Source organism: Oncorhynchus mykiss, chromosome 17 (genome assembly GCF_013265735.2).
Source record: "Oncorhynchus mykiss isolate Arlee chromosome 17, USDA_OmykA_1.1, whole genome shotgun sequence".
Classification (NCBI taxonomy): Eukaryota; Metazoa; Chordata; class Actinopteri; order Salmoniformes; family Salmonidae; genus Oncorhynchus; species Oncorhynchus mykiss.
Window position 1 is genome coordinate 7,233,391 of NC_048581.1, and position 26,537 is coordinate 7,259,927.

A 26,537-nucleotide genomic window follows, 5' to 3' on the forward strand; every position below is an offset into this window, starting at 1 on the left:
ATGAAAGGAGCAAAGTGTAGACTTTGTATAGGCACTGTACAGCCTTAATTGTGGAGTGACCCCATAAAATGGGATATCAGCCAACTCAGTGACAACCACAGAACACAACTATGTATAATTTACACAAATATGAGTCTCTTAGCTCTTTTTGCAGGACTTTGACTGTGATACATCACCCTCCATAACCAACCTATTGTGTGTATTGAACATTCATATTGGACAGCCTTACCTATAGAGTAGCACCACCACCCATCAGCCCATTCTCTTCTTGATGTCAAAGCTGCATTGTATTGTTGCTATAGGAGTTTATGATTAATAATCCTATTTACTTCAAGCCCCACTAAGATGTCACCATACTATTCATTTAAAGCCCCTCTGTCAGATATACATCATCAGAGTGGGAAACCAACTGACATGGAAACAATGGAGCAAATGTATCACTATCAGAGGGGTGTATTATGACATCAGATAGAACTACTCAGACATTCCAAATATCACTTGATTATCGAGGGGTGTATTATGACATCATATAGAACTACTCAGACATTCCAAATCAGGCTTCATCCACATCATGAAGGTGGATATTGATCCAACCATTTCAAAAGTAATGACCGGGCTGACGGAAACAGGATATGCCTGAATATTTTTATAAATGCTGACAGACGATATGTTAGTTTGTCTGACATGGTTGGGTCTTTTTGTGCCAGTATAAACGTTTTAGTGAGAAATGGCGATGGAAACTCCTTTATGTACAAATATTTATATATCAATGATGACTAATTATGTATACATTTCAATCAGGACTGACTAATCAGAATACTAGCGTGTTACTGTATATGTACTAACCCGAATACTATTATGTTACTGTATATGTACTAATCAGAATACTATTCTGTATATGTATGAGTTTTCTTTCTTGATCCCAGTACTGAAAATAATGTGTGTGTGAATGTGGTCAAGAGTTTAGAACAATGACGGTCTGTTCCTTGGTACAAATGAATGAACTATATCTCCAAACTGACTAGAATGCTTATCTACACTAGCTGACCTTGGCTCAAGGCCTTGGCTCAAGGCGAGGAGGGAAGGCTTGAGAACTATAGAGCCTTTCTACCAGTGTCAAGAAGAGACGGAACATTTAGAAAACGCTGACGTCATTTTCCGTTTATAACCTGTGGTAAAATGTGTACTCAGTACTCTCTTGAATAAACTCTGCAGTCTGATTTTAAGACTGGGCTCTGTCTATCATTATAGAATAAGGGAATTACAATTCCTTATGAATTGACAGAGTGTTTCATTTTAATTGGGTATTAAAACAGAGAGCAATTTAATTCCTTCAACAAATAACCATCATATCTGAGTTAACTTGGAGTCACGTGATGATATGTTGTGTGGTCCTCCCTCTAAAACTTGGAAAACCATGTCGTTTATTAGGCTACAGATGAAATAAGTTATGAACTTCACAGGGTGGTGAAACTACATGTGATGAGCTTGATGCTCAATTCCAATACATTTTGAGGGTCTTAATCTGGTGACATGATGACCGATGCTTGGTTGCCATTTGACAAATAAAATAATTGCTCTCACCCATAATAATCTCATCAATCGGGTAACAACGTTTATTCAACCAGTGGGAGGTTTGTAATTGCCCCCAGGAAAGTCGAAAGAGGAACTCTTCATTGAGACAATGATAAACAGCAATCTGTGGGAGAGTTGTGGTGGATATTATAAAATAAGGATCTGCTGGAGTCCAAGTCAAACCAAGATTCTTTATTTCTGAGGTCAAATCAAATGACATTTTATTTGTCACATACACATGGTTAGCAGATGTTAGTGCGAGTGTAGCGAAATGCTTGTGCTTCTAGTTCCGACAATGCAGTAATAACCAACAAGTAATCTAGCTAACAATTCCAAAACTACTACCTTATAGACACAAGTGTAAGGGGATATGTACATAAAGATATATGAATGAGTGATGGTACAGAGCAGCATAGGCAAGATACAGTAGATGGTATTGAGTGCAGTATATACATATGAGATGAGTATGTAAACAAAGTGGCATAGTTAGTGGCTAGTGATACATGTATTACATAAAGATGCAGTAGATGATATAGAGTACAGTATATACGTATGCATATGAGATGAATAATGTAGGGTATGTAAACCTTATATTAGGTAGCCTTGTTTAAAGTGGCTAGTGATATATTTTACATCATTTCCCATCAATTCCCATTATTAAAGTGGCTGGAGTTGAGTCAGTGTGTTGGCAGCAGCCACTCAATGTTAGTGGTGGCTGTTTAACAGTCTGATGGCCTTGAGATAGAAGCTGTTTTTCAGTCTCTCGGTCCCAGCTTTGATGCACCTGTACTGACCTCGCCTTCTGGATGATAGCGGGGTGAACAGGCAGTGGCTCGGGTGGTTGTTGTCCTTGATGATCTTTATGGCCTTCCTGTGACATCGGGTGGTGTAGGTGTCTTGGAGGGCAGGTAGTTTGCCCCCGGTGATGCGTTGTGCAGACCTCACTACCCTCTGGAGAGCCTAACGGTTGTGGGCGGAGCAGTTGCCGTACCAGGCGGTGATACAGCCCGACAGGATGCTCTCGATTGTGCATCTGTAGAAGTTTGTGAGTGCTTTTGGTGACAGGCCGAATTTCTTCAGCCTCCTGAGGTTGAAGAGGCGCTGCTGGGTGGACCAATTCAGTTTGTCTGTGATGTGTATGCCGAGGAACATAAAACTTACTACCCTCTCCAATACTGTTCCATCGATGTGGATAGGGGGGTGTTCCCCCTGCTGTTTCCTGAAGTCCACAATCATGTCCTTAGTTTTGTAGGTCAAATATATGTTTGAGTATACCCTGTACCATTTAATTTCATATGGTAAAGACAGGTAAACACATTGTCGGTCAACAATATAAGACAATGGGAGCACTGTGTATGTTCTCTGATGAATTTTAAGCCAATGTGATGTGAAATATCAATATACACGCTAAGATAAGTAATTTCTCTCTCCTGTGTGGATTCTCTAATGACGTTTAAATGACTGTTATGAGTAATATGTTTTCCCACAGTCTGAGCTTTTCTAAGCCTTCTCCTCTGTGTGTAGTCTAATGTGTTCTTTCAGGCTTCCTAAATGGGCAAAAGCTTTGCACCCTGGGAGGAGTGGTAAGGCTTCTGCCCTGTGTGTATTCTCTCATGTCGTTTCAGCGTCCCTGAATTGTTGAAACACTTTCCACACTGGGAGCAGTGGTAAGGCTTTTCCCCCGTGTGTATTCTCTCATGTTGTTTCAGGTATCCTATCTGGCTGAAAAACTTTCCACATTGGGAGCAGTGGTAAGGCTTCTCTCCTGTGTGTATTCTCTCATGCCGTTTCAGCTTTCCTGAATGGCTGAAACGCTTTCCACACTGGGAGCAGTGGTAAGGCTTCTCTCCCGTGTGTATTCTCTCGTGTTGTTTCAGGTCCCCCGGCTGGTTGAAACACTTTCCACATTGGGAGCAGTGGTAAGGCTTCTCTCCTGTGTGTATTCTCTCATGCCGTTTCAGCTTCCCTGAATGGTTGAAACGCTTTCCACACTGGGAGCAGTGGTAAGGCTTTTCCCCCGTGTGTATTCTCTCGTGTTGGTTCAGGAATGCTTTCCGGCTGAAACTCTTTCCACATTGGGAGCAGTGGTAAGGCTTCTCTCCTGTGTGTATTCTCTCGTGTTGTTTCAGCTCCACCGAACGGACGAAACACTTTCCACAATGGGAGCAGTGGTAAGGCTTCTCTCCTGTGTGTATTCTCTCATGTAGTTTCAGGTGTCCTCTCTGGTTGAAACCCTTTCCACACTGGTAGCAGTGGTAAGGCTTCTCCCCTGTGTGTATTCTCTCATGCTGTTTCAGCACCTCCAAATGGACGAAACACTTTCCACAATGGGAGCAGTGGTAAGGCTTCTCTCCTGTGTGTATTCTCTCATGTAGTTTCAGCTCCCCCGACTGGTTGAAACACTTTCCACATTGGGAGCAGTGGTAAGGCTTCTCTCCCGTGTGTATTCTCTCATGAGCTTTCAGGTTTGCTTTCCGGTTGAAACTCTTTCCACACTGGGAGCAGTGGTAAGGCTTCTCTCCTGTGTGTATTCTCTCATGTTGTTTCAGGTTTACTCTCTGGTTGAAACACTTTCCACATTGGGAGCAGTGGTAAGGCTTCTCTCCTGTGTGTATTCTCTCATGTTGTTTCAGCTCCCCCGACTGGTTGAAACACTTTCCGCATTGGGAGCAGTGGTAAGGCTTCTCTCCTGTGTGTATTCTCTCATGAGCTTTCAGGTGTGCTTTCTGGTGAAAACTCTTTCCACACTGGGAGCAGTGGTGTCGTCTTGCTAGTTTGGACGTCCCTGGCTCTGGTTCCTCCGAGTCTGGCCTTTCTCCTGCCAAAGACAGTGTTATTTTTAAAGAGACCCGAATGAAACCACATGATAAAACAACCTTGCTACGAGGGTAAATCCTAAATCAGATCTCTCAATAACCCGAGGCCAGTTTTAAAAATCTTAGTGTGATTTTAAAACAAATGTAGAGCTTCCTGGTAATTACTGCTATGTTTACATTACTTATTTTATTCATCCTGTTTTACAAGTCAGAACACAAAAACCTAGACAGTTCTAGAACACCGAAGACACAGACGTCGCTGGATTCCAATTGAACAGGTGGTTCTAAATATATAACATGCATAGCTGTATGATACAGAATGTGACCTACACACTTCCTTAAACATAAAATAACTAAAGAAGTCATTTTGTGTGGAAGTCCAAAACTTGTTTTTACGTCGAAGATACAAAGAACATCAGTAACATCTCCCCGTTGTTGAAAGGGTTCGACACATTGCTCGACCAATTTCTTATTTATACATTCACAGATTTTCAACATTTTGATTATCGCTGATGTCATATTTTGGGTAAATGTTCCTAAAACTGATAGTAACAACAAAAAACAAAAATATAAACGCAACATGTAAAGTGTTGGATGTTTCATGAGCATCACTGTTAGTCAACATTTATTCTTTGCCAAGATAATCCATCCACCTGACAGGTGTGGCATATCAAGAAGCTGATTGAACAGCTTGCTTATTACACAGGTGCACCTTGTGCTGGGGATAATAAAAGGCTACTCGAAAATGTGCAGTTTGTTCACACAACAATGCCACAGGTCTCTGAGGGAGCGGGCAATTGGCATGCTGATTGCAGGAATGTCCACTGGAGCTGTTAGGAAATGTAATGTACAGTACCAGTCAAAAGGTTGGACTTACCTACTCATTCAAGGGTTTTTCTTTATTTTTACTATTTTCTACATTGTAGAATAATAAAGACATCAAAATGATTAAAAAACACATGGAATCATGTAGTAACCACAAGTGTTAAATCAAAATATAGATTTTATTCTTCAAAAGTTGCCACCCTTGCTTTCTCTCAACCAGCTTCACCTGGAATCCTTTTCCAACAGTCTTGTAGGCATTCCCACATATGTTGAGAACTTGTAGGCCGCTTTCCCTTCACCTCTGCGATCCAACTCATCCCAAACCATCTTGATTTGGTTGAGGTCGGGGGATTGTGTAGGCCAGGTCATCTGATGCAGCACTCCATCACTCTTCTACTTAATCAAATAGCTCTTACACAACCTGGAAGTGTGTTGGGTCATTGTCCTGTTGAAAAACAAATGACAGTGGGACTAAGCCCAAACCAGATGGGATGGCATATAGCTGTAGAATGCTGTGGAAGCCATTCTGGTTAAGTGTGACTTGAATAAATAAATCACTGACATTGTCAATAGCAAAGCACCCGCACACCATCACATCTCCTCCTCCATGCTTCACGGTGGGAACCACACATGCGGAGATAAACTGTTCATCTACTCCTCGTCTCACAAAGACATGACGCTCGGATCCAAAAATCTCAAATTTGGACTCATCAGACCCAAGGACAGATATCCACCGGTCTAATGTCCATTGCTCGTGTTTCTTGGCCCAAGCAAGTCTCTTCTTCTTATTGGTGTCCTTTAGTAGTGGTTTCCTTGCAGCAATTCGACCATGAAGGCCTGATTCACGCAGTCTCCTCTGAACCGATGATGTTGAGATGTGTCTCTTGCTTGAACTTTGTGAAGCATTTATTTGGGTTGCAATTTCTAAGTCTGGTAACTCTAATGAACTTATGCATCAGAAGTAACTCTGGGTCTTCCATTCTTGTGGTGGTCCTTAAAGTAATGATGGACTGTTGCTTCTCTTTGCTTATTTGAGCTGTTCTTGACATAATATGGACTTCACCTTTTACCCAATAGGGCTATCTTCTGTATACCCCCATACCTTGTCACAACACAACTGATTGGCTCAAACACATTAAAACCTGTTATGGCACATTAACTCTTGAAACTAGGGGGCACTATTTTAATTTATGGAAAAATAACGTTCCCAAAGTAAACGGGCTATTTCTCAGGACCAGGTACAAGAATATGCATATAATTGACAGCTTAGGATAGAAAACACTCAATATTGTCTGTGAATATAACAGAACTGATATTGCAGGCGAAAGCCTGAGAAAAATCCAATCAGGAAGTGACTCTTATTTTGAAGCCTCTGCATTCCTATGCATCCCTATTTACCATTGAAAGGGATATCAACCAGATTCCTTTTTATATGGCTTCCCTAATGTGTCTTCAGTCACTAGACATAGTTTCAGGCTTTTATTTTGAAAAATGAGCGTGAACGACAACATTGCGTCAGTGGTCAGGTGGGGGCTCTCAGAGTGATTTGTGCGTAATAGACAAAGGCGGCCATTGATATATTATCGAATAGATATTTGAAAAACACCTTGAGGATTGATTATAAAAAACATTTGCCATGTTTCTGTCGATATTATGGATCTAATTTGGAGTTTTTTTTCGGCGTTGTCGTGATCACAACTTCCGGTGGATTTCTCAACAAAACGTGAAGAATAAACGGAGGTATTTTGGCTATAAAAAAATAATCTTTATGGAACAAAATTAACATTTGCTGTCTAACTGGGAGTCTCGCAAGTGAAAACATCCGAAGCTCAAAGGTAAACGATTTAATTGGATTGCTTTTCTGATTTTCGTGACCAAGCTCCCTGCTGCTAGCTGGACATAATGCTATGCTAGGCTATCGATAAACTTACACAAATGCTTGTCTTGCTTTGGCTGTAAAGCATAATTTCAAAATCTGAGATGACAGGGTGATTAACAAAAGGCTAAGCTGTGTTTCACTATATTTCACTTGTGATTTCATGAATATGAATATTTTCTAGTAAGAATGTTTGTCTGTTGCGTTATGCTAATTAGTGTAGTTGATGACAATTCTCCCGGAAACGGGAGGAGTAGTTCCAAAAGGTTAAAACACATTAAAACCTGCTAGTGGAACGTTGACAACATCCGGTGAAATTGCAGAGTGCAAAATATTTATTTATTTGAACTTTAACTTTCATACATTCACAAGTGCAAAGCTTAACTTCTTGTTAATCTAGCCACCGTGTCAGATTTCAGAAAGGCTTTGCGGCGAAAAGCAAACCATGCGATTATCTGAGGACAGCACCCCATCAAACAAACACACAACAATCATATTTCAACCCGCCAGGCGCGACACAAACCTCAGAAATAACAATATAATTTGTGCCTTACCTTTGAAGAGCTTCTTCTATTGGCACTCCAATATGTCCCATAAACATCACAAATGGTCCTTTTGTTCGATTAATTCCGTTGTTATATTTCCAAAATGTCCATTTATTTGTTGCATTTGATTAAAAAAAACACTGGTTCCAACTCACCCAGCATGACTACAAAATATCTAATAAGTTACCTGTAAACGCTGTCCAAACATTTCAAACAACTTTCCTAATCTAACTTTAGGTATTTTAAAACATAAATAATCGAGAAAATTTGAGATGGGATAAACTGTGTTCAATACCGGATAAAAACAACGTGAAGCGCGTGACCTGGAGTGCGCATCAAAACATTAGAGAGCACTAGGCTGGACCCTCGTTCTGAATAGCCGAACTTCTTCATTTCTCTAAAGAAAAACATCAACCAATTTCTAAAGACTGTTGACATCTAGTGGAAGCAATAGGAACTGCAACCAAGTGCCACACAAAACCATTTGAAAACAGAGTCACCTCAACAACAAAAAGTTCCTCCTGGATGGTTTGTCCACGGGGTTTCACCTGCCAAATAAGTTATGTTAAACTCACAGACATTATTTTTACAGTTTTAGAAACTTTAGAGTGTTTTCTATCCAAACCTACCAATTATATGCATATCCTAGCTTCTGGGCCTGAGTAGCAGGTAGTTTACTTTGGGAACGCTTTTCATCCGGACGTGAAAATACTGCCCCCTATCCCAAACAGGTTATAGGGAAAGAAATTCCACAACTTAACTTCTAAAAAGGCAATTAATTGAAATTCATTCCCGGTGACTACCTCATGATGCTACAGTCCTCCTTTAAGACTCCATAATGTTTCATCATTAGATGCTACAGTCCTCCTTTAAGACTCCATAATGTTTCATCATTAGATGCTACAGTCCTCCTTTAAGTCTCCATAATGTTTCATCATTAGATGCTACAGTCCTCCTTTAAGACTCCATAATGTTTCATCATTAGATGCTACAGTCCTCCTTTAAGTCTCCATAATGTTTCATCATTAGATGCTACAGTCCTCCTTTAAGACTCCATAATGTTTCATCATTAGATGCTACAGTCCTCCTTTAAGTCTCCATCATGTTTAGAATGTGTCTGGAAGCGCTACTCTATCTATTCTACTCTCATCCTTTCGGTTTTAATAATATTTAATAATAATAATAATAATAATAATGTTATAATAGGTAATAACTAACTTTAATAACTAGGGTTAATACCTGCCTGGCGCCCCAACAAAATCTTCATATTTACCCCCCTCTAACAATACCGCTACAGAATTAGCGTAGTAGGCCATGTAACTTAAGGTGATCAGAAATATTTAGGACTAACTTATTCCTTGCCACCCATTCTGAAACTAACTGCAGCTCTATGTTAAATGTTGCAGTCATTTCAGTCGCTGTAGTAGCTGACGTGTACAGTGTTGAGTCATCCGCATACATAGACTCACTGGCTTTACTCAAATGTCACTGGCATGTTGTTGGTAAAGATTGAAAAAAGTGAGTGCCAAACAGCTGCCCTGGGGAATTCCTGATTCTACCTGGATTTTGTTGTACAGGCTTCCATTAAAGAACACTCTTTGTGTTCCGTTAGACAGGTAGCTCTGGGGCGGCAGGTAGCCTAGTGGTTAGAGCGGTAGGCCAGTAACCGAGAGATTGCTGGATTGAATCCCCGAGTTGACAAGGTAAAACTCTGTCGTTCTGCCCCTGAACAAGGCAGTCCTAGGCCATCATTGAAAAAAATTAATTTGTTCTTAACTGACTTGCCTAGTTAAATAAAGGTTACATTTTAAAAGAAAAACTCTTTATCCACAATATTGCAGGGGGTGTAAAGCCATTTTTATCATCAATTTCGCTCAGCCAATCAGTCATTTGCAAGTGCTGTGCTTGTTGAATGAACTTCCCTATAAGCTAAAAGTCTATATTTGTTTAATGTAAAACAGCATTGTATCTGGTCAAATATTTTTTTTCCAAAATTGTAAGGGTCGGTAACAGGCTGATTGGTCAGCTATTTAAGCCAGTAAAGGGAGCTTTACTATTCTTGGGTAGTGGAATGACTTTAGCTTCCCTCCAGGCCTGAGGGCACACACTTTCTAGTAGGCTTAAATTAAAGACAAGGCAAATAAGAATGGCAATATCGGCCGCTATTATCCTCAATTTTCCATCCTCGTTGTCAGACACCAGTGACTTGTCATTGTTGATTTTATTTGCACAACATTTCATTGAAGATTCTCCAAAGATTTTTTACAATCATTCTTCATGTATTTTATCTTTGTTTCATTGTGTACTTTCTTCTTTTTACTCAGTTTAGTCAAATGATGTCTCAATTTGCAATAGGTTTGCCAATCAGTTATTCAGCCAGACCTATATGCCATCTCTTTTGCCTCCCTCTTCATCATACCATTTTTTAAATTCCTCATCAATTCATGTGGATTCAACCGTTTTTACAGTCATTTTCTTAATGGGTGCATGCTTATTAGTAACTGGGATAAGCAGTTTCAAATGTGTCAAGGGCAGTGTCTGGTTGCTCATCATTACACACCACGGACCAACAAATATTATTTACATCAACAACATAGGAATCACTACAAAAAAATGTATGACCTCTTATACACAATATTAGTCCCAGCCTTTCGAACGGTGATTTTCCTAGACATGGCTCCTATATTGTGATCACTACATCTGGTGGATCTGGATACTGCTTTAAAACCCATTTCTGCAGCATTAGTAAAGACATGATCAAAACATGTTGATGATTTCATTCCTCTACTGTTTGTCACTACCCTGGTAGGTTGAATGATAACCTGAACAAGGTTGCCGGCACTGGTTACAGTTTGAAGCTTTTGCTTGAGTAGGCAGCCTGATCACAGCTTTTCTTCAGTACTAGTTAATTAATGACCAAAGTCTTGAGTTTAGTTTGCCTGTTCTACAGTCTTTTAAAGATAGGGGCGTTGACTGGGACAGGCAATGTAACATCCATAATGTTTTAAGGAAAAGTTTTTGTAAAACAAGCACCTTACATTGGATCATCTAGAAACTTTCTCTCCAAAGCTGACTTTCATCAAGGTTTTATATGGTCTATTGGTTTCTCTCTTTTCATTGGCAGAATCCTTTTTCAGTGTTATGATATTCATTACATCCATATACACTACTCTAACTTCCTGTCAACTAACATAACTCTGCTGGTTATCCTGGTAACAGATACCAGTGGGCAGATCTATTGTATTTGTTCAAACTAAACTACAGCACTTACTTTGATGTGTCAAATCTGATCCTTTCTTCTCTTCTCCTCCTCTCACAGTTCCACTCAGCCCTGTTGTTTTCCTGCAGTCCACCAGCAGCACAGACAACCTCTTCATACCCAGCAGTAAGGTGCTACCGGGAGAGGCACGATACAGGGACTCCGGGAGGGAGGAAGGGCAAGTGTTGTCCTGCTAACCATAAAGAGGGGACACAGACGCACATCATTATGGATGCTGATGTCACTGTTGTCATAAAGTGCTTTACAGAAACCCAGCCCACAAGCGAGAGAAAGCTGTTTGCTCGTCCAGACCAAGCTGTACCATCTGGTGTTCTGATCTGGAGAGACTCTTCTCTGCCTCGTCAGCATCAGGATGTTGTTGAGGCTCCCCAGAGGATCCACCATAGTCATGTCTCTCTCCTGTGTGAACGAGAACATCAAAATGAGTAGTAAACTCCCTTTGATATTTTAAGTAGAACATATGCTTCAATATTGAATTTTAAAAGCCTGTTATACTAGATGAGGGGAACTTTAATATAGACAACATGGAGAATTCAATACATCTAATTGAAAAGTCCCTAAAATATATGAACCAATGGCAGATTGACCCTTTAACAATTCCTACAGTACTGAACAACATATTCAAGTGTAGAACTTCAGTAGAATGCCCCTTTAAAACCACACATTAGTTCAACAACGGCATAGTTTGTGTCCCTGTTAAAGACAGTACTCACTGGTGTTAATCTGATATTCTGTCTCTTCCTCTTTCACTCCAAAAACGTCTTCCTCCTTCACCTTTATTGAGATATCATCCTGTTCCTCTCTAAACGGTTCTTTCTCTTCTATCACTATAACAGCCTCCTCTTCCTCCTTTTTCATTCTGAAATCTTCTTCCTTCACTATAACAGTCTCCTCTTCCTCCTTTTTCATTCTGAAATGTTCTTTCACTATAACAGCATCTTCTTCCTTCACTATAACAGTCTCCTCTTCCTCCTTTTTCATTCTGAAATGTTCTTCCACTATAACAGCATCTTCTTCCTCCTTTTTCATTCTAAAAGCTTCTTTCTCTTCTTTCACTGTAACCTCATCCTCTTCTTCAATGTTCAGCGCCAGAACTTCTTTCTCCAAACAGCAGACCTCCTCTTCTTTAGCAGGGGATGAGTACTTTAATGAGCTCATGGTCAGGGATGTTAGCTAGCTAGTTAGCATTAGCGACTAGCCTAGTGCTAGGCTCAGCATCAATCTTTAACAAGTTTGCAAATTAGGTTACAGTTAACCAGTTAATACGTCAACAGAACTGTGTTTAAAACACTGAGATTAGATAATGTACATTAACATGGTCTAAAGCGTCAATCTTTCACTTTTATGTTGGCTAGCAAGCTACCGACGTGGTTGGAAGAGTTGGCGCCTTGTTGTTCCTGAAGAAGGGTCCCGGCCAGTCCATTATACGTCACGGAAGAATCATCACCTGAAAGACGCTCATCGCCATCTGCTGACTGGAGTGGGTAACGCAGTTTGGAAACAATAGTTACAACACTTTTTGTATTGGAAAGAACGTCATAATTATTTAACAATAAGCTGATACATTTTCTCTTCCAAATAATAAGTTCCTGTACACAGACGTAGAAGCTCAATATAAATATGTAGATGATTAATAAATACTTCTATGAATAGGTAGTGTTTTAATACACATTTTCTCTGTTCATTTTTCACATTCGTTTTTATCTACATGTGACCATAGTATTCCCTTAAAGCCACGCTCTATAAGATACAAATCATCCTGTAAACAACAGAACAAATGCATCACATGCAAATAGCACTTGATTATCTGTAGTGCTATACACTGGGTAGACAAAACATTAAGAACAGCTGCTCCTTCCATGACTTAGAAAGACTAGGTGAATCCAGGCTAAAGCTATGATCCCTTACTGATGTCACTAGTTAAATCCACTTCAATCCGTGTAGATGAAGGGGGGAGACAGGTTAACAGACAGTGACACATTCAATACTGCCTTGCACACTCTCGCCTGCATCTAACATTCTCTGATCATCAGAGAAACATCTAGTTTCTCAGGTCTGGAGGAAACCTGGCACCATCCCTACGGTGAATCGTGGTGATGGCAATATCATGGTGTTATTGGGGATATTTTTCAGTGGCAGGGACTGGGAGACTAGTCAGGATCGAGGGAAAGATGAACGGAGCAAAGTACAGAGAGATAATTGGTGAAAACCTGCTCAAGAGCACTCAGGACCTCAGACTGGGGCAAAGGTTCACCTTTCCACAGGACAACGACCCTAAGCACACAGCGAAGACAACATAGAAGTGGCTTTGGGACAAGTCTCTGAATGTCCTTGAGTGGCCCAGCCAGAGCCCGGATTTGAACCCAATCGAACAACTCTGAAGAAATCCTGAAAATAGCTGCGCAGTGACGCTCTCCATCCAACCTGACAGATCTTGAGAGGATCTGCAGAGAAGAATGGGAGAAACTCCACAAATACAGATGTGCCAAGATTGTAGTGTCATACCCAAGGTGGCTTGAGGCTATAATCACTGCCAAAGGTGCTTCAACAAAGCACTGAGTAAAGGTTCTGAATACTTATTTAAATGTGATATTTCAGTTTTAATTTTAAAATGCATATGCATACATTTCTAATCCTGTTTTTGATTCGTCATTATAGGGTGTTGTTGTGCAGATTCATGAGGAAAACCTACCAATTTAATCCATTTTAGAATATTCCAGTAAATTCAGGAAGTAAACTGAAAATTCCAATTCTCTTCTATAGTTTTCAATGAGGAAAATGTGGAATTTGGTTTACTTTCTGAATTGACTGGAAATGAAATGGATTTGACTCCAACCCTGGTTTTACTACAAATCTGTCAACGTCATAATTTAGTCAATGTTATAATGCATAAAGCTCACAGATGTGATCGTTCTCATTCAGAGTAAATTATTCTAATTGAATAAAACAGAATTAAACAAATCAAATGTATTATGCACCTGAATAACTTCAACAACCTGGTTGATTCTCTGGTTGATTCTCTGCTCAACAACACTGACTGTGAATCAATCTGGTTGATTCTCTGGTTGATTCTCTGGTTGATTCTCTGGTTGATTCTCTGGTTGATTCTCTGGTTGATTCTCTGGTTGATTCTCTGCTCAACAACACTAACTGTGAATAAATCTGGTTGATTCTCTGCTCAACAACACTGACTGTGAATCAATCTGGTTGATTCTCTGGTTGATTCTCTGCTCAACAACACTGACTGTGAATCAATCTGGTTGATTCTCTGGTTGATTCTCTGCTCAACAACACTGACTGTGAATCAATCTGGTTGATTCTCTGGTTGATTCTCTGCTCAACAACACTGACTGTGAATCAATCTGGTTGATTCTCTGGTTGATTCTCTGCTCAACAACACTGACTGTGAATAAATCTGGTTGATTCTCTGCTCAACAACACTGACTGTGAATCAATCTAGTTGATTCTCTGGTTGATTCTCAGCTCAACAACACTGACTGTGAATAAATCTGGTTGATTCTCTGCTCAACAACACTGACTGTGAATCAATCTAGTTGATTCTCTGGTTGATTCTCAGCTCAACAACACTGACTGTGAATCAATCTGGTTGATTCTCTGGTTGATTCTCTGCTCAACAACACTAACTGTGAATAAATCTGGTTGATTCTCTGCTCAACAACACTGACTGTGAATCAATCTGGTTGATTCTCTGGTTGATTCTCTGCTCAACAACACTGACTGTGAATCAATCTGGTTGATTCTCTGCTCAACAACACTGATCGCGTCAAACTTTGCTGTGTGTCCAGGCTGTCACTTCTGTCATCAGCTACTAACACCAGTGCTGCACCTTTGTCCTTGTCCCTGGATGACGGCTTCCTGCTCCCTCTTCCATAGTGAGAACACTGATGGCTCAACATGGTTTTCTGAGAGACTGGATGACGGCTTCCTGCTCCCTCTTCCATCGTGAGAACACTGATGGCTCAACATGGTTTTCTGAGAGACTGGATGACGGCTTCCTGCTCCCTCTTCCATCGTGAGAACACTGATGGCTCAACATGGTTTTCTGAGAGACTGGATGACGGCTTCCTGCTCCCTCTTCCATCGTGAGAACACTGATGGCTCAACATGGTTTTCTGAGAGACTGGATGACGGCTTCCTGCTCCCTCTTCCATCGTGAGAACACTGATGGCTCAACATGGTTTTCTGAGAGACTGGATGACGTCTTCCTGCTCCCTCTTCCATAGTGAGAACACTGATGGCTCAACATGGTTTTCTGAGAGACTGGATGACGGCTTCCTGCTCCCTCTTCCATCGTGAGAACACTGATGGCTCAACATGGTTTTCTGAGAGACTGGATGATGGCTTCCTGCTCCCTCTTCCATCGTGAGAACACTGATGGCTCAACATGGTTTTCTGAGAGACTGGATGACGGCTTCCTGCTCCCTCTTCCATCGTGAGAACACTGATGGCTCAACATGGTTTTCTGAGAGACTGGATGACGTCTTCCTGCTCCCTCTTCCATAGTGAGAACACTGATGGCTCAACATGGTTTTCTGAGAGACTGGATGAAGGCTTCCTGCTCCCTCTTCCATAGTGAGAACACTGATGGCTCAACATGGGCTTCCTGGTTATGAAAGAAAGTGTGGTGGTCAATGGTAGCCACTCTCATTGTTTGAAGCAGTTGTAGTCTTTGTTGGCATGTATCCAGACCCCAGAATGGTAGTAGAAAGGAGCCTGTTCCCTGCATGCTTCCTCACAATCATTGGCTGGATCGACCACTCCCCCAACTGACCACAGGACCAGTATTGCTGTCTGATCTTCATTCCTACAGCCTTCATCTCCGTCCCTGGAGTCTCTTCACTGTCTGATCTTCATTCCTACAGCCTTCATCTCCATCCCTGGAGTCTCTTCACTGTCTGATCTTCATTCCTACAGCCTTCATTACCGTCCCTGGAGTCTCTTCACTGTCTGATCTTCATTCCTACAGCCTTCATCTCCGTCCCTGGAGTCCCTTCACTGTCTGATCTTCATTCCTACAGCCTTCATCTCCGTCCCTGGAGTCTCTTCACTGTCTGATCTTCATTCCTACAGCCTTCATCACCGTCCCTGGAGTCTCTTCACTGTCTGATCTTCATTCCTACAGCCTTCATCTCCATCCCTGGAGTCTCTCCCTGGAGTCTCTTCACTGTCTGATCTTCATTCCTATAGCCTTCATCTCCATCCCTGGAGTCTCTTCACCGAGTAAGTATAGATAGTATAAGAAACCTGTCCCATTCTACTATCCCATGTCTATTATCTTTGTTTAGAAATAGTCATTTGTGTGACCTACTGATTTTCCCTACAATTTATTTTAAGGATTTAGAAATATAGAAATGGTAGAAGGAGGAATGTCAGAGTCTGGAATATAAATATATACAGTTGGTTTACAATGTATATGATGGTGTGTCTAGACATTATGGACCGTATATGAATATAAAAGGTGTGTACAGCAGTAGTTATATAGGATGAGCCTTGACTAGAATACAGGGTGGAGTACTGGGTGGTAGACGGCTAGTAACAGTGACTAAGTTCAGGGCAGGATACTGGGCGGAGGCCGGCTAGAAGTGACTATTTGAACATTCATATTGAACAGCCTTACCTATAGAGTAGCACCACCACCCATCAGCCCGTTCTCTTCTTGATGTCAAAGCTGCATTGTATTGTTGCTATAGGAGTTTATGATTAATAATCCTATTTCAAGACACACTAAGATGTCACCATACTATTCATTTAAAGCCCCTCTGTCAGATATAAATCATCAGAGTGGGAAACCAACTGACATGGAAACAATGGAGCAAATGTATCACTATCAGAGGGGTGTATTATGACATCATATAGAACTACTCAGACATTCCAAATATCACTTGATTATCAGAGTGTATTATGATATCATATAGAACTACTCAGACATTCCAAATCAGGCTTCATCCACATCATGAAGGTGGATATTGATCCAACCATTTCAAAAGTAATGACTGGGCTGACGGAAACAGGATTTGCCTGTACACTTTTATAAATGGTGACATTTTGTTACTTCGTTTGACAATTTGTTTGTCTTTTTGTGTCAGTAAAAATGTTTAAGCGAGAAATGGCAGTGGAAACTCTTTGATGCGCAAATATTTATATAACAACCATCACATCTTAGTTAACTTGGAGTCACTTGATGATATCTTGTGTGGTTCCCCCACTACGATTCGGAAACCCATGTAGTTTATTAGGCTACAGATGAAATAAGTTATGAACTTCACAGGGTGGTGAAACTACATGTGATGAGCTTGATGCTCCATTCCAATACACTTTGAGGGTCTTATTCTGGTGACATGATGACCGATGCTTGGTTGCCATTTGACAAATAAAATAATTGCTCTCACCCATAATAATCTCATCAATCGGGTAACAATGTTTATTCAACCAGTGGGAGCGTTGTAAATGCCCCCAGGAAAGTCGAAAGAGGAACTCTTCATTGAGACAATGATAAACAGCAATCTGTGGGAGAGTTGTGGTGGATATTATAAAATAAGGATCTGCTGGAGTCCAAGTCAAACCAAGATTCTTTATTTCTGAGCTCAGAGAGAATAACAGAGTTACACAGCGCAGTGTAGACAGTCTGAATTCCTGAAGCATTGGGTGATGAGCACATATCTTTATAGTTTCCTATTCCTGGGCGGGACTTTATTCATACAAGGACACAGGTGCAAATTGGTTTGCAACACAGAATGATAGTCCCAAGAACAGGAGATTATAATAGGACAGTTTCACAAGGTTAGTCACATACTCAGTTATGTGGACACACAAACAATTAACATTTTCCATTACAGAGTCTGAACATGTTCATTTCATTAAATCATCAGTGGGCCAACAATGCAAATGTCAACAATGGAACTAATGCATCACATCCAAATATCACTTGATTATCTGTAGTGCTGGAGGAATGACACACCCAGATAAACACAAAGAGTTTAAAAAAAGGACAGTTTAAAAGAAGGAACCTGATCTTCTTTATATTCAAACTGACAGACTCCATATTCACTTCATGTCTTCTAATAGAAACAAACAAATATATGTTTGAGTATACCCTGTACCATTTAATTTCATATGGCAAAGACAGGTAAACATATTGTCAGTCAACAATATAAGACAACGGGAGCACTGTGTATGTTCTGATGAATTTGAAGTCAATGTGATGTGAAATATCAATATACACGCTAAGAGAAGTAATTTCTCTATTCTCTAATGACGTTTAAGTGACTTATGAGTAATATGTTTTCCCACAGTCTGAGCTTTTCTAAGCCTTCTCCGCTGTGTGCAGTCTAATGTGTTCTTTCAGGCTTCCTAAATGGGCAAAAGCTTTGCAACCTGGGCGGAGTGGTAAGGCTTCTGCCCTGTGTGTATTCTCATGCTTTTTCAGGTTTCCTCTCTGGTTGAAACACTTTCCACAGTGGGAGCAGTGGTAAGGCTTCTCTCCTGTGTGTATTCTCTCATGTCGTTTCAGATCCCCTGAATGGATGAAACACTTTCCACATTGGGAGCAGTGGTAAGGCTTCTCTCCTGTGTGTATTCTCTCATGTTGTTTCAGCTCCCCCGACTGGTTGAAACACTTTCCACACTGGGAGCAGTGGTAAGGCTTCTCTTCTGTGTGTATTCTCTCATGAGCTGTGTGTACACTGGGACACGAGGGAGCTCACACTTACACTGGGATCAGTGGTAAGGCTTCTCTCCTGTGTGTATTCTCTCATGAGCTTCCAGGTTTCCTCTCTGGTTGAAACACTTTCCACAGTGGGAGCAGTGGTAAGGCTTCTCTCCTGTGTGTATTCTCTCATGTTGTTTCAGCTCCCTCGACTGGTTGAAACACTTTCCACATTGGGAGCAGTGGTAAGGCTTCTCTCCTGTGTGTATTCTCTCGTGTTGTTTCAGCGCCCATGACTGGTTGAAACACCTTCCACATTGGGAGCAGTGGTAAGGCTTCTCTCCTGTGTGTATTCTCTCATGAGCTTTCAGGTTTGCTTTCTGGTTGAAACTCTTTCCACATTGGGAGCAGTGGTAAGGCTTCTCTCCTGTGTGTATTCTCTCATGAGCTTTCAGGTTTGCTTTCTGGTTGAAATTCTTTCCACATTGGGAGCAGTGGTAAGGCTTCTCTCCTGTGTGCATTCTCTCATGTTGTTTCAGCTCCCCCGAACAGACAAAACACCTTCCACATTGGGAGCAGTGGTAAGGCTTCTCTCCTGTGTGTATTCTCTCATGAGCTTTCAGGTTTGCTTTCTGGTTGAAACTCTTTCCACATTGGGAGCAGTGGTAAGGCTTCTCTCCTGTGTGTATTCTCTCATGAGCTTTCAGGTTTGCTTTCTGGTTGAAATTCTTTCCACATTGGGAGCAGTGGTAAGGCTTCTCTCCTGTGTGCATTCTCTCATGTTGTTTCAGCTCCCCCAAACAGACAAAAAAACACTTTCCACATTGGGAACAGTGGTAAGGCTTCTCCCCTGTGTGCATTTTCTCATGTTGTTTCAGGTCCCATAACCGGTTACAATTTTTTCCACAGTGGGAGCAGTTGTGTCGTCTTGCTAGTTTGGACGTCCCTGGCTCTGGTTCCTCTGAGTCTGGTCTTTCTCCTGCCAAAGATAGTGTTATTTTTAAATAGAGACCCAAATGAAACGACATGATAAAGAAACCTTGCTACGAGGGTAAATCCTAAATCAGATCTCTCAATAACCCGAGGCCAGATTTAACAATCTTAGTGTGATTTTAAAACAAATGTAGAGCTTCCTGGTAATTACTGCTATGTTTACATTACTTATTCATCCTGTTTTACAAGTCAGAACACAAAAACCTGGACAGTTCTAGGACACTGAAGACACAGACGTCGCTGGATTCCAATTGAACAGGTGGTTCTAAATATATAACTTTCATAGCTGTATGATACAGAATGTGACCTACACACTTCCTTAAACATAAAATAACTAAAGAAGTCATTTTGTGTGGAAGTCCAAAACTTGTTTTTACATCACAGATACAAAGCACATCAGTAACATCTCCCCGTTGTTGAAAGGGTTCGACACATTGCTCGACCAATTTCTTATTTATACATTCACAGATTTTCAACATTTTGATTATCGCTGATGTCATATTTTGGGTAAATGTTCCTAAAACTGATAGTAACAACAAAAAACAAAAATATAAACGCAACATGTAAAGTGTTGGATGTTTCATGAGCATCACTGTTGGTCAACATTTATTCTTTGCCAAGATAATCCATCCACCTGACAGGTGTGGCATATCAAGAAGCTGATTGAACAGCTTGCTTATTACACAGGTGCACCTTGTGCTGGGGATAATAAAAGGCTACTCGAAAATGTGCAGTTTGTTCACACAACAATGCCACAGGTCTCTGAGGGAGCGGGCAATTGGCATGCTGATTGCAGGAATGTCCACTGGAGCTGTTAGGAAATGTAATGTACAGTACCAGTCAAAAGGTTGGACTTACCTACTCATTCAAGGGTTTTTCTTTATTTTTACTATTTTCTACATTGTAGAATAATAAAGACATCAAAATGATTAAAAAACACATGGAATCATGTAGTAACCACAAGTGTTAAATCAAAATATATATTTTATTCTTCAAAAGTTGCCACCCTTGCTTTCTCTCAACCAGCTTCACCTGGAATCCTTTTCCAACAGTCTTGTAGGCATTCCCACATATGTTGAGAACTTGTAGGCCGCTTTCCCTTCACCTCTGCGATCCAACTCATCCCAAACCATCTTGATTTGGTTGAGGTCGGGGGATTGTGTAGGCCAGGTCATCTGATGCAGCACTCCATCACTCTTCTACTTAATCAAATAGCTCTTACACAACCTGGAAGTGTGTTGGGTCATTGTCCTGTTGAAAAACAAATGACAGTGGGACTAAGCCCAAACCAGATGGGATGGCATATAGCTGTAGAATGCTGTGGAAGTCATGCTGGTTAAGTGTGACTTGAATAAATAAATCACTGACATTGTCAATAGCAAAGCACCCGCACACCATCACATCTCCTCCTCCATGCTTCACGGTGGGAACCACACATGCGGAGATAAACTGTTCATCTACTCCTCGTCTCACAAAGACATGACGCTCGGATCCAAAAATCTCAAATTTGGACTCATCAGACCCAAGGACAGATATCCACCGGTCTAATGTCCATTGCTCGTGTTTCTTGGCCCAAGCAAGTCTCTTCTTCTTATTGGTGTCCTTTAGTAGTGGTTTCCTTGCAGCAATTCGACCATGAAGGCCTGATTCACGCAGTCTCCTCTGAACCGATGATGTTGAGATGTGTCTCTTGCTTGAACTTTGTGAAGCATTTATTTGGGCTGCAATTTCTAAGGCTGGTAACTCTAATGAACTTATGCATCAGAAGTAACTCTGGATCTTCCATTCTTGTGGTGGTCCTTAAAGTAATGATGGACTGTTGTTTCTCTTTGCTTATTTGAGCTGTTCTTGACATAATATGGACTTTGTCTTTTACCCAATAGGGCTATCTTCTGTATACCACCCCTACCTTGTCACAACACAACTGATTGGCTCAAACACATTAAAACCTGTTATGGCTAGGGATTCCACTAGCGGAACATTTCGACAACATCCGGTAAAATTGCAGAGTGCAAAATATATATTTTTTTATTAGAAATATTTAACTTTCATGCATTCACAAGTGCAATACCACAAATTAAAGCTTAAGACTCCATAATGTTTCATCATTAGATGCTACAGTCCTCCTTTAAGACTCCATAATGTTTCATCATTAGATGCTACAGTCCTCCTTTAAGACTCCATAATGTTTCATCATTAGATGCTACAGTCCTCCTTTAAGACTCCATAATGTTTCATCATTAGATGCTACAGGCCTCCTTTAAGACTCCATAATGTTTCATCATTAGATGCTACAGGCCTCCTTTAAGACTCCATAATGTTTCATCATTAGATGGTACAGTCCTCCTTTAAGACTCCATAATGTTTCATCATTAGATGCTACAGGCCTCCTTTAAGACTCCATAATGTTTCATCATTAGATGCTACAGTCCTCCTTTAAGACTCCATAATGTTTCATCATTAGATGCTACAGTCCTCCTTTAAGACTCCATAATGTTTCATCATTAGGTGCTACAGTCCTCCTTTAAGACTCCATAATGTTTCATAATTAGATGCTACAGTCCTCCTTTAAGACTCCATAATGTTTCATCATTAGGTGCTACAGTCCTCCTTTAAGTCTCCATCATGTTTAGAATGTGTCTGGAAGCGCTACTCTATCTATTCTACTCTCATCCTTTCAGTTTTAATAATATTTTAAAAATAATAATGTTATAATAGGTAATAACTAACTTTAATAACTAGGGTTAATACCTGCCTGGCGCACCAACTAAATATTTCTTTAGCCCCCTCTAACAATACCGCTACAGAATTAGCATAGTAGGCCATGTAACTTAACCTGTAGTGACACCCAGCCCGTGAACGGGACAGTTATCATCATCTGACACTAATTAGCATAACGCAACGGACATAAATCTTCCTAGAAAATCTTCCTATTCATGAAAATCAAAAGTGAAATATATTGGAACACAGCTTAGCCTTTTGTTAATCACCCTGTCATCTCAGATTTTCAAAATATGCTTTACAGCCAACGCTAGACAAGCATCTGTGTAAGTTTATCATAGCCGGAAATCAGAAAATCAATCAAATTAAATCGTTTACCTTTGATGAACTTCAAATGTTTTCACTCACGAGACTCCCAGGTAGACAGCCAAAGTTCATTTTTTCATTCATTTTTTCCATTTTTTCCCAAAATATTATTTTTGTAGGCGAAATAGCTCTGTTTGTTCTTCACGTTTGGCTGAGAAATCCGAAATCCGAAAAAATCCGAAAAAATATTCAAAATTAGCTCCATAATATTGACAAAAACATGGCAAACGTTGTTTAGAATTAATCCTCAAGGTGTTTTTCTATCTATTTGATAATATGTCCGTCGGGACAATTCCTTTTTCTCTAGGACCGATTGGAGTAATGGCTACCTCTGCACTTTACGCGAGAATCTCTCTCGGAGCCACCATGTGACCACTTACGCAATGTGCCCCCATATGGCTATTCTTCAACAGAAATGCTTAAAACTACGTCACAATGCTGTAGACACCTTGGGGAATACGTAGAAAGCGTAAGCTCGTTGATGGTACATTCAAAGCCATATAGGGAGTCATTGGAACGCAGCGCTTTCAAAACCTGGGGCACTTCCGGATTGGATTTTCTCAGGCTTTCGCCTGCAACATCAGTTCTGTTATACTCACAGACAATATCTTTACAGTTTTGGAAACGTTAGAGTGTTTTCTATCCAAAGATGTCAATTATATGCATATTCTAGCATCTTCTCCTGACAAAATATCCCGTTTAAAACGGGGACGTTTTTTTCCCAAAAATGAAAATACTGCCCCCTAACACCAAGAGGTTTTAAGGTAATCAGAAATATTTAGAACTAACTTATTCCTTGACACCCATTCTGAAACTAACTGCAGCTCTATGTTAAGGGTTGCAGTCATTTCAGTCGCTGTAGTAGCTGACGTGTACAGTGTTGAGTCATCCGCATACATAGACTCACTGGCTTTACTTAAATGTCATTGGCATGTTGTTGGTAAAGATTGAAAAGAGTAGGTGCCAAACAGCTGCCCTGGGGAATTCCTGATTCTGCCTTGATTTTGTTGTACAGGCTTCCATTAAAGAACACTGTGTTCTGTCAGACAGGTAGCTCTGGGGCGGCAGGTAGCCTAGTGGTTAGAGCGGTAGGCTAGTAACCGAGAGATTGCTGGATCGAATTGTTGACAAGGTAAAACTCTGTCGTTCTGCCCCTGAACAAGGCAGTCCTAGGCCGTCATTGAAAAAAATAATTTGTTCTTAACTGACTTGCCTAGTTAAATACATTTTACATTTAAAAGAAAAACTCTTTATCCACAATACAGCAGGGGGTGTAAAGCCATACGTTTTTTCAGCACCAGACTTTGATCGATAATGTCAAATGCCGAACCGAAGTCTAACAAAACAGCCCCAACAATATTTTTATCATCAATTTCTCTCAGCCAAACAGTCATTTGCAAGTGCTGTGCTTGTTGAATGAACTTCCCTATAAGCTAAAAGTCTATATTTGTTTAATGTAAAACAGCATTGTATCTGGTCAAATATTTTTTTCCAAAAATTGTAAGGGTTGGTAACAGGCTGATTGGTCAGCTATTTAAGCCAGCAAAGGGAGCTTTACTTTTCTTGGGTAGTGGAATGACTTTAGCTTCCCTCCAGGCCTGAGGGCACACACTTTCTAGTAGGCTTAAAATAAAGACAAGGCAAATAGGAATGGCAATATCGGCCGCTATTATCCTCAATTTTCCATCCACGTTGTCAGACACCAGTGACTTGTCATTGTAGATTTTATTTGCGCAAAATTTCATTGAAGATGCTCCAAAGATTTTTACAACCATTTTACTTTTTACTATCATTCTTCATGTCATTTATCTTTGTTTCATTGTGTACTTTCTTCTTTTTATTCAGTTTAGTCAAATGATGTCTCAATTTGCAATAGGTTTTCCAATCAGTTATACAGCCAGACCTATATGCCATCTCTTTTGCCTCCCTCTTCATCATACCATTTTTTAATTCCTCATCAATCCACGTGGATTTAACAGTTTTTACAGTCATTTTCTTAATGGGTGCTGCTTATTAGTAACTGGGATAAGCAATTTCATAAACGTGTCAAGGGCAGCGTCTGGTTGCTCGTCATTACACACCACGGACCAACAAATATTGTTTCCATTGTTGGAATCGGCCAAACTTGGAACATGGAGACATTAAAGAAGTGATAGGAAGTGAAAGAGACTGGGTGTTATGTCAGAAGTTAATGGTTCTCTGAAGAAAGACAGGTGGCTTCGGAATGTGTTGGGTGGACGAGAGGAGAGCAAAGTGTGAAACAGGGGAGACGAACATCTGTGGATTAGATGAAGGAGGGGTTGAGGTCAGGACAGATTCTCATCAGGGAGATAAAGGTCTGGTATCCTGTTACTCTCTTCCTGTGGAACCATAAGATGTAAGGATTGGAGAGAAGGAGTGTCTTAAGTGCGACATATATCTGGATGGAACAAACGTTGGGTTGTCTGAATTACAGATGTACAGAACCTTTGGGAATAATTCAACTTGGTTAAAGCTTCTCTAGTGTCCGTGAGTTATTTACTGTGAAAAAAAACAACATAATAACATCAACAACATAGGAATCACCACAAACAATTGTATGACCTCTTATAAAGAACATTAGGCCCAGCCTATTGGACTTTGGTTGTCCTAGATATGACTACTATATTGTGATCACAACAGCCGATGAATTTGGATACTGCTTTCAAACACATTTCTGCAGCAATAGTAAAGATATGATCAAAATATGTTGATGATTCAATTTCTGTACTGTTTGTAACTACCCTGGTAGGTTGATTGATAAACTGAACCAAGTTTATGGAATGTTTTTGTAAAACAAGCACCTTACATTAGGTCATCTTGAAACTTTCCCTCTAAAGCTAACTTTCATCAAGGTTTTATATGGTCTATCGGTTTCTCTCTTTTCATTGGCCGAATCCTTTTTCAGTGTTATGATATTCATTACATCCATATACACTACTCTATCTTCCTGTCAACTAACAGAACTCTGCTGGTTGTCCTGGTAACAGATACCAGTGGGCAGATCTATTTATTTGTTCAAACTGAACTACAGCACTTACTTTGATGTGTCAAATCTGATCCTTTCTTCTCTTCTCCTCCTCTCACAGTTCCACTCAGCCCTGTTGTTTTCCTGCAGTCCACCAGCAGCACAGACAACCTCTTCATACCCAGCAGTAAGGTGTTTCCGGGAGAGGCATGACACGGGGACTCCGGGAGAGAGGAAGGGCTAGCGTTGTCCTGGTAACCATAAAGAGGAGACACAGACACATACCATTATGGATGCTGATGTCACTGTTGTCATAAACTGCTTTACAGAAACACAGCCCAGACCCAGATAGAGCAAGCTGTATGCTAGACCAGACCAAGCTGTACCATCTGGTGTTCTGATCTGGAGAGACTCTTCTCTGCCTCGTCAGCATCAGGATGTTGAGTCTCCCCAGAGGATCCACGATAGTCATGTCTCTCTCCTGTGTTAACGAGAACATCAAACAGATGGTGAACTTATTACCATCATCAATTATTACTGTCTATTACAGTCATAGGGTCTTATCAGAGGCATTAATATCTCTAAATTAATTGGGTGCCTTTTGTGTCCCTTTGATATTTTAAGTATAAATTATGCTCCATTATTACATTTTAAAAGCCTGTTATATATAATTAAATCTAATTTAAAAGTCCCAAAAATATATGTAGCAATGGCAGATTGACCCTTTAACAATTTATATAGTACTGAACATCACATTGAAGTGAAGAACTTAAGTAGAATGCCCCTTAAAACCACACATTAGTTCAACAACTGCATAGTTTGTGCCCCTGTTTTTAAGACAATACTCACTGGTGTTAATGAGATATTCTGTCTCCTCCTCTTTCACTC

At 40.5% G+C, this 26,537-nt stretch overlaps 1 pseudogene; it reads right to left on the bottom strand.

Moving 5' to 3' along the window:
* Nucleotides 1-2,686: 2,686 nt before the first annotated feature.
* Nucleotides 2,687-26,537, bottom strand: LOC110518114 (annotated as a pseudogene).